Below are 17,725 nucleotides of genomic sequence, written 5' to 3'. Positions count from 1 at the left end.
GGAAAATGTTATTGGCATGTGTAAGAGTGAGAACACGAGTCTGAGATCAGGAAGGTTGGTTTTACCAGTGTGCATGGAGATATATGTGTCCATGTATACACTGTCAAACTAAATATTCCATGTAGCTTCAAATACTGAGCAAATACATGGCAAATCTCTTAGTTAAAAAGTTGGAGAAAGTATTCTGGGCAGCAGGCACTGAACAGGGCTATTGTGAGCAATCCCAATGCATTCTAGTCACCTGTGAAACTACACGGAGCTTAATTACTCATGTTTTCTTGTAGTCTTAGTGCATGTATGAGCAGTAATAGACATTTGTGAGGTGTCTGCTGACTGTGTAAACAACCGGTAGTGATTTTTGCGGTTAGATTTGTGCATGACTGCTTAGCAATTAGAGTCTGAGGATCTGGGGTTATAGTGAAGTAAGATTTCCTAAGTACTAAAAATGAACGGGGAAATATACTGCTGACAGATAGGGCTCACAAGGACATGGTAAATACCTACTTGTTTTTGTCTAGGCTATACCTCGCTTATTGCATGAAAGAGTGAATCAAAATCCAAAACTTTCAGGGCTTATACTGAACTCCTGCATTTTTGTGGATAATTTTATGGAAACCTGCAGCCTTATGAGATACTTTATCAAAGCATTTGGTCAAAGGCTTTTCACTAGCTTTGTGATGGTCACATAGCTGGTTAATAACTTTGAGGTATCGAACAACGAAAAATGTTGTTGCTGAAATTTAGTGAAAACAGAAGTGTTTGAAGTCTTGGGGATTGCTTGTTTTCAGAGCCCAAGTAGCTGTTAAATGTTGGGAAGAAATTAAGTGACATTTCTTAAAACTTGGCCTAGATAATAAAGGGAGGATACATTAAGAGTTAGAATAAATGGAGTATTTAAATACTAAATATTACTTGGCTGACCTCCTGTGCTACACAGTGGACTTTGCTATACACATTGTGTGGTCTTGGCTGTTGAATATAATTTTCTACCAGCATTAAGGTAGCAAGTTCTTCCAAATTTCAAGTGTTTGTCATGCCATTAATTTTTGGACATGTTGAGTGCAAAGATGGTACCATTTTCTGCGATCATAAAAATGCTCCACCCTCTTCTAAAAACTTTAGGCTAAGGTTGAAATGTCTTGGCCTTTTGTAATTCTTCTATTGAATTCCAGATATCTGCAGCTCAAAGCACAGAAAAAAAAAATAGAAAACCATCAGCAAATCAAGGTGAATTGAAATATAAATTGACTGAATTGTTCTGCGCAAAAGCTGATAGCACATAGTGCGGTGAACATCACACTTAAGAAGATGTCAAACCCCATCTTTAGAGGCTTCCTTCTGTCTGTTACTATAGAGTAATAAAATAGGATATGATTTCTTTTCTAAAGAAACTCAACAGCCATTACTGTTTGGGTTTTTTTGTAATAAAGATTTACTCTTGAAGCTTTTATCCCTGTCTTTATTTATTTGCTTTATTGATGTTAGTTAGCAAGTTCATTTTGGTTGCATATTGCACATCAGATTGGCCCTAAAAAGAATGGAATTGGGATAGTTACGGCAGTATCTTATGGTCTTACTTTACACCCTGAAAGTCACACTTTGTGTGTACCCCAAGTGCTTGTTTTCTGCAGTTAAGGATAGTTGTTAGACTTGAACTTGCCGTAGCTTGCAAAGTTCAAAGAAGAAATCAGTGCTGTGCGTTGCTTAGTTGACAGGGTATAATGTGAGCCAGACTCCTGTAAGGACAGCAAAGGCAAGCCAAACTAAATTTTATTAGGACAATGGCACTTTTTCACATAGAAAGATGAGGTCAGCCATAATGGCTTATGTAGTAACTTGTTGGTTGACTGTTGTGGTTTAGGAATGGCATTCTCCAATTTAGTGTTCCTGCCAAAACCACTCCAAATCACTTGCCACTTGCTCACTCCCCTTTCCCCCTACCTCTCCCCTGTGTCGAGCTGGAGAGAATTGGAGGCACAAAAGGTAAAAGTCACAGGTTGAGATAAGAACAATGTACTGGAAACAACGAGATAAGAAAACGGACAGTGGAAGAATGTTATTCCTCACCCCCTGTGGAAATCCCCGACACTCCCTGACTGTTCCCTCCAGCACCACGACCTGGCAGTGAGCCTTTCCACCTGTTCCTGGAAAATAATGTGAGGTGGTATAGAACAACATCGGGGTCCTAGCCATGCTCCCTCCTGGCTGGAACCAGGACATTGGCTTGTTAATGCTGTATTTTAATAAATAAATAAAAAGATACCAGCTTCTCCAAATGTAGTGGAAGGCTGCCTTTGGAAGGAAAACTAGGGCATGTACTTGACTGAATTTCTTGCCTCGGTGGAAGTTACAAAACTGAACTTCATTTCTGTCCCCGTTTTGGAAAAATTCTATTGTTTGTCTGTTGAATTATCGAGGCAGGAGAGCCAAGTCAAGCTAGCTTATAGAAGGTGATAAAATATGGTTTGGCTAGTGATGATCCTTGTTGAATTTAGCCGTGACATACTTTTACCTGTCAGTGCAGAAAGAGCAAAATCTTTTGTAGTACAGGGCGAGGACTGGAGTCAAGTTTGCTTATGCTTAACTCAGAACAAGGGTACAATTCAGCCAACAATAACCACTCAGTGTGTGTGTGTGTGTGTGTGTGTGAACTTTTTTTTTAAGCTTGGAATCAGATGCATCCTTCCCTCGCCAAAGGGAAACATTTGAGAAGCTGTGACGCATTTATGCAGATGAAGGAAGGAAATGTCCAAAAGAGTCAAAAGCTAAAAATAGATCAGTTTACTGAGTTGAACTCGGGGTGGGAATTGATGAACTAAATATAAATCTAAATTTGAACCTATGTGACTTATATAACTGAGTGATGTAACCCTTTCTGGGTTTTGGTGCTTTTTTTTGCATTAAACTTTATAGTAGACAGCTTCAGATAAAAACTTGTGTCAAGCCTTGTGGGACTGCTTTGCAGTGCTTTAAATAGAGAGCACTGAGAATTGTGATTGTCTCTTGATGATTATTGTTACAGCATAGTTTCACTCCCTGGAAGAGTGGATTGTTGGTTGTGTTGTGTTTTTGTTTGTTTTGAAGAGCTTCTGTGTGGAAATGGTATCTCCTGTCTGTACTGAATGGAAGTTTTAAGCCAGTAGCTATTAGAACCAGTATCTGTGAGGTTAAAAAAAGGGGCATATTTTTTTTCCCCAACTTCTTCAAAAAACAGTAAATTTGCCTTTGTCTGATCTGTATGTAAAAAGTAGTGATAACTTGAGCCTTTAAGAATTGCTGTTTGGCTTTGTTTTCTGCAAAAGGGTTTGCTGTCTGCCTTGTCACAAACCAAAGTTTGGAAGCTATCAGCTTTCATTTGTGATAAAGAAAAAACAAGCTTGTTGGAGTGTGTAAAATTTGTGTAGTGAAAAGGAATATTGGAAAAACTGTTAATCTGTTAGAATGTTCTAGATTACTGTCCTTAGATGATGATGCTAGTGCCAAGTTTTCTTTCTTTCTTCCTGTCTTTTTTGGGACAACTGGTGGCAACCAACACAATACTGTTAACTAAGAACTGGCCTTTTCCAGTGCGTGATGAAGCTGGGACAGTGCAAGTGAATCCCTGTAGTTTGGCATTTGCCAACTGCTAGTGAAGAAGTGATTCTTTCATAATGCTGTACCTAATTCTAAAGCTTTGCTTTGGAGGGGTGAAATACGTATACTAATGCATTTACTTTGTCAGGAGAATGTTCCTATAAAAGTAGACATATATACAAATATAGTCAATGTAATAGAAAATAATGGGTAAAGTTTGTGGTAGCACTCAGTAGGTACTCAGTGGTAGCACTGAGTAGATTAACTTGAAGCAGTAACTATCTCCTCCCCCATCCAAGGGAGGGTTAGTTTTCTTACTCAATACCTACTCTTTTCTTACTATATCTCTGCTGTAGAATGTTTGCTTGGTAGATGTATAAATAGTTGTGCTCTTGTTTGCTTTTTGTTTTTGTTTGGTTTTCCAAAGGAACCTGAGAATGTTTTTGCAAGGTTGTACTGAACAAATTTGGAGTCTTTGATTACTAAAAATAGTATTTTTTTTCCAAGCAGCAGTTTGTCTGTTAAAACAATGAACAGTTTGTAGCAAAATATTCTGACTACTTACAGTCATGGGTATATACCAATATGCCAATTTAAACTTTGTGTTTATGGAATATATTGTTATATAGCAAAGTGTGAGAACTACTGTTTTTAAAATCTCATCTTTCTAGAATATGCTTTTGAAGTGGATTTGTCTGTGTTGCTATCTCCACTATGTTAACCCACTGTTAGAAAGTTAAAGCTGTAAAACCCTTTTTCAAGAGCACTTGGTTAGCTGGGCAGCTACTCAATCTGTGATATTTCTGCTTGTAGGCAAGTTCATGATGTAGAATCTGAGCAGGATGTGACTTGCAGTTCATGTCCACTGAGGCAACATGAGTGGGTTCAAAGAGCAAGAAGGTGCTGCTCTCCATAATGGTGTAGATGGCCTCTAGGTAGTGAAAAGGAAGTGGCAGAGCCCTGTGTTTGAGTGTGGGAAGGAAAGGATGGATACACCTTGATGCTCAGGTGGAACATTTAATGTGCAGTCTGTAAGTTGTCTGGGCTGCTTGAGCACGATTCCCTCTGTGCGTGCGCTGAAGCTTTTGTATGTGTTGATATAGGAGAGAATGAGAGGAAGGGTTTTTTCGTGGTCTTGAGTAGCCAAAATAGTATCTTAGGCTTTAAGTTGTTTCTTTGTAGAGTATTTTCAGTACTTGGGGTACGAATCTCACTCGCACTTGCCTCCTTTGGTAATACTTTGGCTCTGGCTCTTGTTATGACTTCAGAAGTGGGGTACAAAACTATCTGATTTGAATTCTAGTTTAATGAGACTTGCCTAACCACAGGAGAGATGGGTGTTAGAGGAGGAATAGCCATCTTTTTGCAGAATGGCTTATTACTGTCTTAATTGTTGTCCTCAGTTCTGTGATCCCCTTTTCCTCAATAAATAAGACAGAGGTCCAGCAGACAATAAGGTCACTCACCAGGCATCAGTGCTCATCTCCACAGGAGGTCCATTATGTGTACATAAATTAGTAGGGGGTCCTATGCAAAAGCACTACATATTTGAGAGTTACAGCCTGTGTGCTACACTGACAAATACGGGTTGCCCAGGCGGCCTTAATGCTGCATTACCTAGTTTTTGAGCGCTCTTTGTGGCAGCTTCAATTGTTCCTGGTCCTAGCTCAATTAAGCACTGTTTAGTGTTTATGTAAAGTTTTCATTAAATGCCTTAGTGGATGACAGGAGATGGCATTGGTTTAACCGTGTGGCAGTGGATTACTATGTTACATCGGAGTTATTTTGGGAGTAAAAATTCATTACTTCACTAGGTAATATTAAACAAAGCAGATGTGTAAGCTGCTTTGTAATGAAGACATGTTGAGGAAAGCATCTCTTTGAACACAAATTAAGTATTTTACTTTGGGACTTTTTTTTTTTTTTTACAGATTCCCTGAGTACACTACTGTTCAATTTCTTAGGGATTGATTTGTGTCACTTGAGCATCATGTTAGTTCTGCCGTGCTAATAAAAACTAAATGAAACAAGTTGTAAAAATTATCAAATACCAAGGAGGAAAAAGAAATCAAATGATAAATTCTTCTTTCACAAACTTCTGGATCATCATCATGGATAATTAAGATTGAAAAGACAAAATGTTTTCAAAGGTGAGGGAAGCTTTCCACAGCATAATAGGCTAGGATTAACATGTAAAGCCCCCATGAAAGAATATATGACACTGAAGGACTTAATTGGAAATATATAGTAATAAGTGACCTAAGTTATTACATTGTTTATTTTGCCAGCTACAAAGCTGGCAGTGTAATAACTTAGGTCACTTAGGACTGTATTAAGCACACAAACGGTAAAATTGCTGCTTTAATAAGAAGCATTCTGAACTGAACTGTCTTATAGCCTCTGAGAAAGGACCCAAATGGAGATGAAGGGGTGCTTCTCCATAGAATAGGAAGGAATTATGTTGCTGTGTAAAGCTGCATTCCTCCTGTTTTGTGGAATAGGAATTGACTGAATATATGAAATAACTGTTTCCATGTTAAGCTAAATATTGTAATGGAATGAAATGGATTCCTTATTGAAAGGTGACTGGGAAGATAGCTAATAATCAGAAACAAAATAACCCATAGTGAAGTTGTATGTCAAGGATGACAGACATCCTGAAATGTTACAGTTATATTTGAAATGTCAATATTCATTAGTTTCCAAGTCCCGTGCTAGAGATTGGTGTTCTTAGCTTTTGAACAGCATACAGCATAAGGACAGTATTAGTATCCGTGTTAAACCCAGGAATGAATTAATTGTATTTAAGTAGTGCATTTCTCATCCAGGCATCCATTTCTTTTGCAGAAAATTTGAGAATAAAGCCAGGATACAAGTCAAAATTCATATTTCTGTTGCACTGTTGGTATTGTGGGGAAAGAGAGAGAGAAGGGAGTAAAACAGTTGATTGTGCTGGGGACCAGTCAAGCAGTTTCTAACCAGTGAGGCAGGACTTCTGTGTGAATTGTTGAGCATATAGTAGTTGAAGTACAGTGCTGGAGAATAAGTTCTGGTGTCCTTGTCTTGGTTCTGCCAAAAATACATTCAAGTTTGGCAGTGATGTGAGATGTAGTCTTCAAGAAGGCAGCAATACTTGGCCTAAGGGCAGTCAGGAGCATATCTGAGATGATGAAGGACGAAAGAGAAAACAGAGGAAGAAGAAGACTGACAGAATTCAGGGCAGGGTCAGTTCACTTATAGAAATGATGGAAATCAACACACTACCTACCTACTGCAAAAGCTGCTGTTTCTTTTGTGGTTAAGGTCTTAGACTAAAACAGAACTAACAGTTCTGCTAATGTACATGGGCAGATTAATAGATGCAAGGGAGCCCGAATTTTCACAGGCCATTTGACAGAAAACTTACTGTTTCCCTGAAGCAACTACTAATTTCAAGGCCAAAAGAAGGCTTTCTTGTTTTAAAGCAGAGCACAAGAAGAACGAGCTTAGGCAGAAGAATGGGAGGGAGATAATGGGTATTTGATGCGGAAGACTTGGGATTGGAAGTGCAGTGAGGTCATGAAGAGAACTGACCCTTGAAGGGAGCAGAGAGGTGGGTTGCCTTTTTATGTACCATGCTGCTCAGATGTTTGCTTTACAGGGATAATGTGCTCAAATCAGAGAGACAAGCTGTTAATAGTCCCTGCCCTAGATAGGTCTATTGCTTCTTTATTCCCCAAAGAGAATAGCAAGAAAGTAGAAAGGAACTTGAATAGAATTCCTTAATTTTGTAATGCGAAGTATAACCTTGATGACATAACTCAAGAAAAAGTCACTCTTAAACTGTTTTTACCTTTAAACTACCTTTTTCCATACCACTACTCCTCAAATTCCCACCACTCACGGTAGAAATGTATTATTTGGTTTTGTGTGGAAAGAGCAGTGCAGTTATTTGAGAAGATCGCTGACAATCTTAGCTTCACAAGGACCCCAGCACATAACCACGTTTGTGGTTAGTCCCCTTGCTCAAGCCTCTGCTCTAGCAGGCCTACTGCAGAGGATAGCTGTATGAGGCTGTACTGCTCTCGAGAGTTTTGTTGAACTTGTTGTGTTCAGGTGAGATTACTAATAATATCTTTTAATTAGAGAAATGTCATAGTTGTAGGAAAATAAAGCTATTGGGAAATGGTGGTGGTTATTTTGCTGAGAGTCTTCTCTGTTTAAGGAGGCTCAGTCAAAACCTCCTGCACTGGCAAATGCTCTTGAATGAAAGCAAGCTGTGACTAATTTAAGGCTAACTTCTTCCCAGAGACTTTTTCTTCTTTGTTGGTGAAGTAGTGAGAGATGTGAAGTATAAATTGCTTTGTATTGAACCTATAAAGAGGCAGGTAAATCGCTTAAACTTGATTGTTCCCCTCTAGTAAAGTGTGTTGAAAGAAAAGCTGACATTATTAATGTAAAGATAGGTTTCCAAAAAGGGCAGTTTTTGGAAGAAACTAAAGTGGAGTTAAAAAAGAACTAACTTGAGTTTACTCTCTGGGCTAACAGTAATTTCAAAGTTAATGTATTTGAAATGTTGCTTTGATAGCAATCTTGGATTTAATCCTGCAGTATGCAATTAGAATTGTCATTCCCTGTGATATTTAAAATGCTGCCTTGAGTTCAGCACTGAAAATGAGTATGGTTGAGTGTTTTTTCAAACGACATCTACTTCAGTAGTTGCTATCTGTGCAGTTTATCTAGTGTTAACAGCATTCAAGTGTCTAAAATTAGGAATATATTGCCGTCAGAAACAAGCAAACCACAGTTTAAGCATGGTGTTAATACTGGGTGCTCTGCTTTTGTGGCTTGTTTGGTCGGACTTCTGAGTCCATTGGATGTATTTTGGTCCATGTCTTAAAGGTAAAATAAAAATTGGTACTGTGACATTTCAAGCTGGTGGAAGAAAGAGTCAGTTAGCCAAATGTATGAAGCTAGTAATTGGCTTATAGTTTTAAAATGGTTCTGAATTAACAGGATAAGTTTATGAAGATAGCTATGTATTAATGAGGTAATTTTATATTTTCCTTTAAAATTTGCTTTACCAAAGAGAGGCTTTATGATGGCATCTAGTAAAGGCAGGAGTGGAAAAAATGGCTAGTGGAATGGGAGGACAGGTAGAAAGAGGCTTGTGTTTATGTACAGTTGAAAAAAGTAGACTTAGAAATGCTGTAACAGAACAGCCATATTGACAAAGAAGAAACTGAAGTATGAGGGTAATAATTTATTGCAAATATAATACACAGTTCTAAACGAGATCACAGGAGTCCTTAAGAGCCTAGCTTAGGTAGAAAATGTGGAAATAAATACTGTTGCACCCATTGTGCTGCCAGTGGTTCTCCCTGTGAACATGATCTGGTGTCACTTTTAATTTGTAGTTGTTTCTAAGGCTGGAAATGGTTAGTCTAGTTTTACTGAAGCTTGCTGTCTGATAATACTACACTTTTTCTTTTTCTGGCTCTTTGGATCTCTGTAGTTTGCCTGTTCCCTGACTTCTTAGGGCTGGTGAGAAAGTTTTTTCCTGAAGCAGTGTCTGTATGGTGGACTTTACCGGGCTTAGAACAGGGAACCAGTGGTCTGACTGTCTCCCGTGTGTTGAAGAGAGTTGAATATAAGCTACACAACTTGAATTCCTGAGGAGAAAGAGTGTGTTCTTTGAAACACTTTTAGTTACTCTATCTCTACCTTACCCTCAAGCTTTCAGAGACATACCTGAATATAGACTCAATTAAATTCCTGCCCTTTAATGAAATCCTTTGCTTAATGCGTAGCTGATATGCTTGAAATATCAGGGCATCGGTCAGGATCCAAAATTAATTGCCTCTTGGGACAGATAGGGCCACGTGGGCATCTCAAAGAACACTGTCTCTTTCAAAAGCCTTCTGAATTGGTCAGCTTTGAAAATGAGGCACATCCTTACTATGTTAAGAAAGGTATTTGAGTCTTGAATCCTGCGTCACATTTTCACTTTGTAACAACAAAAGCAAATAAATATTTTGTCTTTTGAAGATGGCACAAGTTGAAAGAGGAGTGTCATAACTTCCTTACTTGCTGCCTTCTTGTGCTCTCCCTCCCCTCCACCAGCTCCCAAATGTAGGAGGAAAAAGCCCAAAGCTGGCACAAAGGGAAGAGGGCATGTCATTCCCAAACCAGTGACTAATGCGTCAGTCCATGGTAGAACAATATTGTTTTAACATGACTAAGGCCCTGTTCTTTCCTTTGTATTGAATTCCTTCCTGTTTAAAAACATTGTCTTTAAAGTACACTTATATCAGCTTGAATGGTAGGAACTTTGTGCTTATTGCTATAGTATCTGTATTAATTGATCGGTACAGCTGTTTCAAGTAGGGAAAAAAAAAATGAAGTTAAGCAGGCATTGTCTGTGGGATACCAAGTGTATTTGTTAGCAGAGCTGTTAAAGAGTGCTAGCTGCATATGGAGTTAAAAGAAGGCAGAACCAGGGAGGAGCTGAAACTCAACTTGCCTTTGGATGCTCAATAAGAGAGGAAGATCCAGCAATCAGGCACAACTATGCTAGATGACATAGATCTAAACATTCAGCTGTCATTAAATATCCCAGATGAATCTCAAATATGTAACTGATGGCTGTTAAGTAACTCAGTGCACCTTTCATGGCCCCTTACATTGTATCAGTTAATATAGAAGATTAAGCTCCATTTTCTCAATTAAAGGAAACACCTATTTTCAGTAATGCTTGAGCTAATATCCAGGCATTTCTGTGACTTGCACTTCAAAAGTAAAAGTGGAGGTAGCTATTCTACACATTCTTTCTGACTAATTTCTGTGACTTGTATTGGACTGGTTGTGGGCAAGCAGGGAAGGGAGAACTCTGGGTTTTTTTCCATAATTGTGTAATTAAATTCATTGATGGTAGGCCAAGAATACTGATCACAAGGGTTGGTGCTGAATCAGAAGGAATACTTTAAATGGTGCTCTGTTGAACAGAGACATAATTGCCTTCTCTTTCCCCTTCTTGGCTTACTGGATGGCTGAATTGCTCATTTCATACATGACTTTGAGTGTGACTGGAGCTGTGAATCAGTGTTTGTTGGAGTTTTGCATCTGGCTTATGTTCTGACTTCCCTTTTATGAGCTGGAGAGGCTGTCTCTGTTATTACTGTGTAGTGAAAATCCTCTTAAACTCTCCTTCTTGTGAGTGGGTGAAAATGTTTGCCAAACACACGAATCAATAATTGCTTATTTGCCTCACTGCTGCTTTTCAAAAGCTTCACTGTCCTTTTCTGTATTTTCACAGATAATCGATGTCTGTCCCCAAATGATAATTAACAGGGATAGATAACTTAGGGGCCTTCCTTTACAAAGTCATCCTACAACTGCGCCTCTCTGAAACCGTTCTTGCTTATTCCATTTCTGACCTTTTGTCAGCAGCAGCAAGGCTTGCATTTAAATGGCAATAGCTTATATGCAGTTAGAAAAACCTGATGATTATTTGAGTTAAATGTGTTCACTGCTTTACCATGCTGCTGAAATGCCTGGAGCTCCGTGTGTGACAAAAAGAATAAGTAAACTGAATGAAGGCTATTAAAAGGGAGATATACACTTCTCCGAGTGTGAGCAAAAACACTGCATGTAGCTTGACCTGGTAAGTTTTCATAAAGAGGCTTTTTAATGCCCTTGTCTAACATATGCATTTTGTTCTGCAGTTGCTGGCTGAAATTGAAAATTAAAATGAGGGAAAAATAACCTTCATGATTACAGGTCTCCCTTGGGAACTATTTCAATTGTGGCTTTCTTATAAGAGAGTTTGTGGCTTCCTTTCTATTTCTGTGGATTGAAAATTCAGATTTGTGTAGCCTGTTTCTAAAGTTAAGAACATTCTAGATGCCAGTTTTGGAAGATACGAACAACTTCCAGGTGCCTGCAATTTGAGGAAGTCCCTAACTGAATTAGATTGCCATCTTGATGTGACCTTTGCCAAAAATAACTGCAGTTAAATAGTACATGCTCAAACTGTCTATGCCGTAGAGCAAGGAAAACACGAAGCAATCTATTTTAATGTACAAGATTTGTTTGCTTTTTTAGATTTGCATTCTGTAGGAGGAAGGCATGCTTTCAAAACTGTCTGTTTTACTTTATTTACCGTTCAGGTCAGTGGCATCTTAGTCCACTGGAGGACTGCAAGATAGACTTGAGCTGTTGGCACTGTTCCAAATCAGTAGGGCTCCCTGTCATTGAGTGACATGCTTCATTCCAGTCCCTGGCTTTGTCATCCACTGAAAAACTACTTTTGGTACCATAGTTCATGTGACTGAAAAACTGTTTTTGGTACTGTAATTTACATTACCCGGATGATAACACAATTAAAGCTTCAAACTGCATTGTTCCATAGCTCAAATGAACCCTAATGCAATACCTGTAGCCACCTGAAGTGGCTTAAAGTACGTTCAGAGTGTTTGTATCTCAGTGATATGATTTAATGGCAAGAAAGTTACTTCAGTGGACAAAAAGTAGGGGGAAAAGATGACTCTACCCTTCATTCCATGGGCCTGGAACTACATAAAATCTAGATAGAGGATACATAGGTTATCTAGAGCCTTTTAATGGTTGTTTCCATTAGCAATTTAGTTCAGATCAAAGTGTGCTTTTGGAGCGCAATTCTTGATTGTCCTCTTTTGCAGTTCTTTGTTCTTTGTGAAGCATCTCAGGTGCACAAATAGAATTCTTTTCAGACGAAATTAAGTTGGAAGACATACACTAGTTATAATATAGGGATATTAAATGTGCAGAACCAGACATCAGCCAGTCAAAAATAAAACTTCCTGTAAAGCTTCCTTCCAAATATGCAGTTTAGGCATTGAGGTCTCTGCATCAAGGTTTTGCTGTACTGACCCTCTTCTCTTGTGCTGTGCAACAAGCTAGTGTAGACTCAACTGAAGAGAGTCACCAGGTAAGTCCTGAAACTCAGCAGATGGTCTAATGAGGTAACAAAGACCTTATAGTGACAGAGGGTTTATTTACAGTGTGAATTGCAAGATCACTCTAAAGAAGTGGATCGTGCTTCAGAAACCTTTCTTGATATCAAAATAGTCCTGAGACCTCAAGGACTTGGAGAGCTAAAGGAAGGGAGGAGGTGGCTGCTCAAGTAGGTATGAGATGAAGGGCTTAGTGCTGCATGTGGCAGAGCAGGTGCTGCAGTTGTGTTTTCTCCTGTGACAAGGCACTGAGGTTACCTGTCATCCCTACCCTAATGCAGGTCCCAGTCAAAACTGCGACTTTTGTGTCAACTTTTGAAGGGTTCTGCATGTCTAAAAAGCACAAGTTTGTCACTAATGCTCTAGAGAGGGGCAGACATTCAAGGTTCCTCTCTACCAAATGCAATTGGATGGAAGGTGTTTTCTTCCTTCACACATTCACTCCTAGAAAAAACATGGTTGAGGTGTGAATGGGAAGATAACCATACGTGTCCTAGTGCTGCATTTGTTGGAAATGGCAAGTTCTTTTGCTGTAGAGCTGCCTAAAGCCAAGAAACAAATGAAGTGCTGTAGGAGGAAGACAACCAGAAGCAGGCATGTGAACTGACTCTCCGATGCAGATAGGCTGGAGAAATCCTTCTCGTCCAAGAGCTACTCCAAAGTTATTAATTTGGAAAGGAATTCAGTAACTAAATCATCAGTGACTGACTGAGCACTGGCCATACCTTTTGAAAAATTTGAAGTGTTATTGTGGAATTCATAATTAGTTGAAGTATTTTTGCAACATGTTGGAGAAGTATAACTGTCTAGTGGATAATGTTATCCTTCCACTGTGCCTTTTCTGATGAGTGTAAATTGTTAGCTCCTAATTTTTAGATAAATATTTGAGTCGAATGGTACTAATTGGCTTAGTGTAAGACCCATCATATAAGACTTAGAGCTCAAGTTGCCTTGCTATAATAACTAGATTTTACTTACTTGCCCCACCTGCCAGAATTTCATTTTTGTAGTATAGTTATCTGGAAGAATATTTTCTCAAGTTTCAGCTGCTTGATTGCAGCATCATTGTAGCTTAGCCCAAATGTTGCTAGCTTATGGGTTTGAAAAGTTGCACTTCAGTGGAGGTGTCAGCACTCCATTTGTCTTCTCTGTGGGTGGCATCTGGAGCAGAAACATATCAGGATAACTCTACAAGAGAAGTAATGTTGGAAACTGTTGACAACATTGATCAATTTTGATTAAAAGTCCTGGTGTGGAGCTGTTGTATTTAATGAAGATGTGCTGAGTGGCCTGGTGAAGGTCGCTGCTGGCAGTAAGGACTTGGTGAGATCCTGTCTCTTTAAGGGCTGCTGCCAACATGAAGAAAACCTTCCAAGCCCTCAGTTCTTTTGGCTGCTGAGCGTGTTTGCATTGCCCAGGAGTGGGGATGGGAGACTAAGGTGAAAATTTAGATTTCCGAAGACCTACTGTGAGTGAGTTCATTTGCTTTTGCATACTTGTCTGGAGAGACTGTAAGCTCTGGCAGATGAGCAAGACACCTTATTCTTAAATCTGTCATGAGTTGTAAGTTGATGCTATCACATGAAATAAGAAAAACTTTTTAAAGAAAGTTAATTTATTTTGATGACTTTAAAGTCCTCTGGTCCCTCAACTCCAGGTGTAGGTTTCATATTTAGTTCTGATGTAAAAGACAGCATTGAATATGAAAAATTGTCAAAGTCTCTGGTACTGTCTTACTATCAGTAGGATGGTCCATCTAGTCAGAATTGTGTATGTGCTTGCCAATACATTTGCATCTTTGAAATTTGTGCGTAATGCGTGTCTTGCCACCTTGTGTTTAGTGCCCTAATGGTGACATGTTTTTGCTGGAGGATGATGCAAACCTTGGTCCTCTAGTCACTGTTCTGGTGCCTGTACCCTGATGCATCAAAAACTAGCAGCCATCTGTTTCCTACGGGACTTTAACCCTAACCTGTCAACTCTAAGGAGATCTGGTTGTACAGCTTCTTTCTTGAGGGGGAAGCTAAAGTAATGGTGTGACTTAGTGCGTATTTGAGAAATACTTGTATTAATAGATTGAGTTTGAATTTTGTATAAGTGAGTATCACTAAACAGCATTTTTGAAAAGAATGTTTAGTATGTTTAAGATGACAGTATTACCAATGATTTTGTGGAATAAAAATTAAATGGCATACTTTAGTCATCCCAGAATCAGAGACATGAAGGAACATTTACAAAGAGAGGGAGCAAATCTTGTTTTAGGAGGGAGTTCAATTTTACTTTGCTTTCCTTAGTTGCATTTATAGGTTGACACATTGGTTTCATAAACCTATTTGTAGAACTCAGCCTGGACTTTGCATGTGTGTTGTCTAACAGCACAGTTACAATCTGAGGTGATGAGGAAATTCAGGCACATCTTTGCCTTCTCCCTTTTCAGGGAAGGGAAATGTTGTGACTAGAAGTCAGTCTGTGACCTCTTGAGGCAAGTGGCTTGTATGGGTAAACATAGCTGGATCTCCTTCAGAAGGGAACCTGTTACTGCACCTCTTTGTTCAGAGAAAGTGAAATAGTATTTCTGATGTGTGCTTGCATATGATAGAAATCTGTGGCCTGAAAATGGTACTTCAGCCTGCAGTAAATTCTGGCTTCCTAGTGTGGCTCCTGGTATCCTGAACTTTGGTGCATTTTTCTCTCCTTTAGTGAATACTTGTAAGGAGTTGTAGTCATTTGTGTGACTGATAATAGACCCTTTGTAAAATCAGAATTGTCAGGCGTGATTGAAAAAACACTCCCTACACAGTCAGAATTGCTATATTTGGAGTTGTTGTGGGATAATTTTCCTCTCTCCTAATATAGCCTCTTTCCCACACTACCACTCCATTTTGCAGTCAGTGCTATGAGGGCAGAAGTCCCTCAGTGACAGACTTACTGAATTCTGCAGACATGTGTGTGGATACCAAGGAGGAGATCTCAGAAGAGGTTTGGCTGAAACATACAGAGCTCTGGTGAGAATGCTGACTCAGGCTGAACTCTACCTTTCCCTGGGTGTAATTCCTATTATGGATTTTCAAGAATTCAGTGTTATCCCTTTCAAAAGTACCCCTTACCTCCAGTTGCTTATTTGACTAATAAGTTCATATGGATATGAGACTCCACATTGCTTTCATATTAATTATGAACACTCAAATGAGAGGAGCAGTTGTTCCTGTAAATAGAATGCTATAGTACAAATGTGTTTCCCAGGTAATAGTCAAATTACTTAAGCAATCTTTTGGTCAGCTTTCATTTTAGATAATAGATTGTGGACATGAGTTATCCTGGAATACTAGTTATTTCTGGTATCCCAACAGGTCCTGTTAACTATGAAACTTGTTATTAGCAGCTGGAATTCCTGTCTGTAATTTTTTTGAAATGTCTTAAGCTACAGGAACTTGAAGAACTATTGTCCCTATAGTCAACCCAAATGTGCATCTGTCCCATTATCCTACCTCTTCCAGTGACCAAACCATATGCCAAGGGAACAATCCCACAAGGATTGGATAAACATTGTGAAGCTTCTCCATTGCCTTGTCCCAACATGCAACAAGATCTTCCAAAGCCAAATGATATTTCTGTATTTTCAATGACTGGTAGAGTTTTGTTTTTCTACCAACTTGTTCAGTGTCCCCTGGAGTTTGTATGTGCTTTTATATTTTGGAAATCCAGTGGTAGACAACTTAATCACTTTAACCATCCATGGATCGAGGGACCACCTCCTTGTGTTGTTTTGAGCCTACTACCTTCTAGTTTTGTTTGAGAGCTCTGTCTCTTGTGTTGGAAGAGTTTGCAAACAATTAATTTGCCCTGTTCCAAACCACTCATGATTTTATAAACCTTTCTCACATTCCCACACATTTCCATGCTTTTTTATGCAAAAAGCCGCTTTTTATGCAAAAGGATTAGAATCATGGAATGAATCATGGAATCATAAAATGGTTTGGGTTAGAAGGGACCTTGAAGATCATGTAGTTGCAACACTTCTGGATGTTGGTTCCAACAGCAGAGACACATTCTGCTAGACGAGGTTGCTCAAAACCCCGTCCAGCCTGGCCTTGAACACTTCAAGGGATGGGACATTCACAACTTCACTGGACAACCTGTCCCACTGCCTCACCACCCTCACTGTAAAGAATTTGTTCCTAATATCTAATCTAAACCTATTCTTGGTGAAGTTTGAAACCATTCCCCTTTGTCCTGTCACTGCATGCAGTCTCCCTGCATCATTCTTGTGGGCTCCCTTCAGGTACTGGAAGGCCACAATTAGTCACCTTGAAGCCTTCTCCTTTCCAGGCTAACAAGCACAATTCCCTCAGCCTGTCCTCATAAGGAAGGGTGCTCCATCCCTCTAATCATCTTGGTGGCTCTGCTCTGGAGTTGCTCCAGTCTTTCCTGTGCTGAGGACCCCAGAGCTGGATGCAGCACTCCAGGTGGGGGCTCACCAGAGCAGAGTAGAGGGGCAGAATCCCCTCCCTCGACCTGCTGCCCACACTGCTCTGGATGCAGCCCAGGATACAATTGTGGCTTTCTGGGCTTCAAGTGCACATTGCTGGCTCATGTCCAGCCACTCATCCACCAGCACCCCCAAGTCCTTCTTGGCAGGGCTGCTCTCGATCTGTTCATCCCCCAGCCTGTATTGACACCAGGGGTTGCTCCAATCCAGGTGCAGCACCTGCCACATGGTCTTCTTGTTAAACCTCATGAGATTCGTATGGACCCATCTCTGGAGCCTGTCTAGGTCCCTCTGAATGCCATCCCATCCTTCAGGTGTGTCAATGGCACCACTTCATCAGGTTGGTGTCATTTGAAATTTGCTGAGAGTGCGCTCAATCCCTTTGATTTTATTTATTTATTCCTGTTGTTCTTTGTTGAACTTTCTCAGGTTTTTCTACCTAATTTGAGAAGGTGGAATTAGATTGTGTTGAAAATGTGAGTGCATTGCATCTTTACACAGTAGTATAATGTGTTCATTGTCTTTCTCTTTTCCTTTGCCACTAATTCAGAGCATTCAGTCTGAATTTTTAATATACTTTCCTCCCTGTGTGGATGCTTTTGTTTATATCTTTATTGATATGGTTAACAAAATACTTAGTTAAATTGTAAATTAAGCTAATGCCACTACTCCATCAGTACCACTGTAGTTT

The 17,725-nt window shown here is 39.5% G+C and overlaps 1 protein-coding gene and 1 long non-coding RNA gene across 3 annotated transcripts in view; both read left to right on the top strand.

Annotated features, from left to right (window-relative positions):
* Window positions 1-16,900, top strand: part of LOC108504305 — a 19,997-nt gene extending 3,097 nt beyond the window's left edge. Inside the window, exon 3 of the long non-coding RNA XR_001877065.1 lies at window positions 16,795-16,900. This is a non-coding gene — a long non-coding RNA (uncharacterized LOC108504305). The remainder of the gene's footprint in view (window positions 1-16,794) is intronic.
* TRIO (trio Rho guanine nucleotide exchange factor) overlaps window positions 1-17,725 on the top strand; it is a 248,016-nt gene that overhangs the window by 6,684 nt on the left and 223,607 nt on the right. The window lies entirely within an intron of this gene.

The sequence above is a fragment of the Lepidothrix coronata genome, unplaced genomic scaffold (assembly GCF_001604755.1).
Source record: "Lepidothrix coronata isolate B3197 unplaced genomic scaffold, Lepidothrix_coronata-1.0 Scaffold158, whole genome shotgun sequence".
NCBI lineage: Eukaryota > Metazoa > Chordata > Aves > Passeriformes > Pipridae > Lepidothrix > Lepidothrix coronata.
This window is presented reverse-complemented; position numbering and strand designations above follow the sequence as displayed.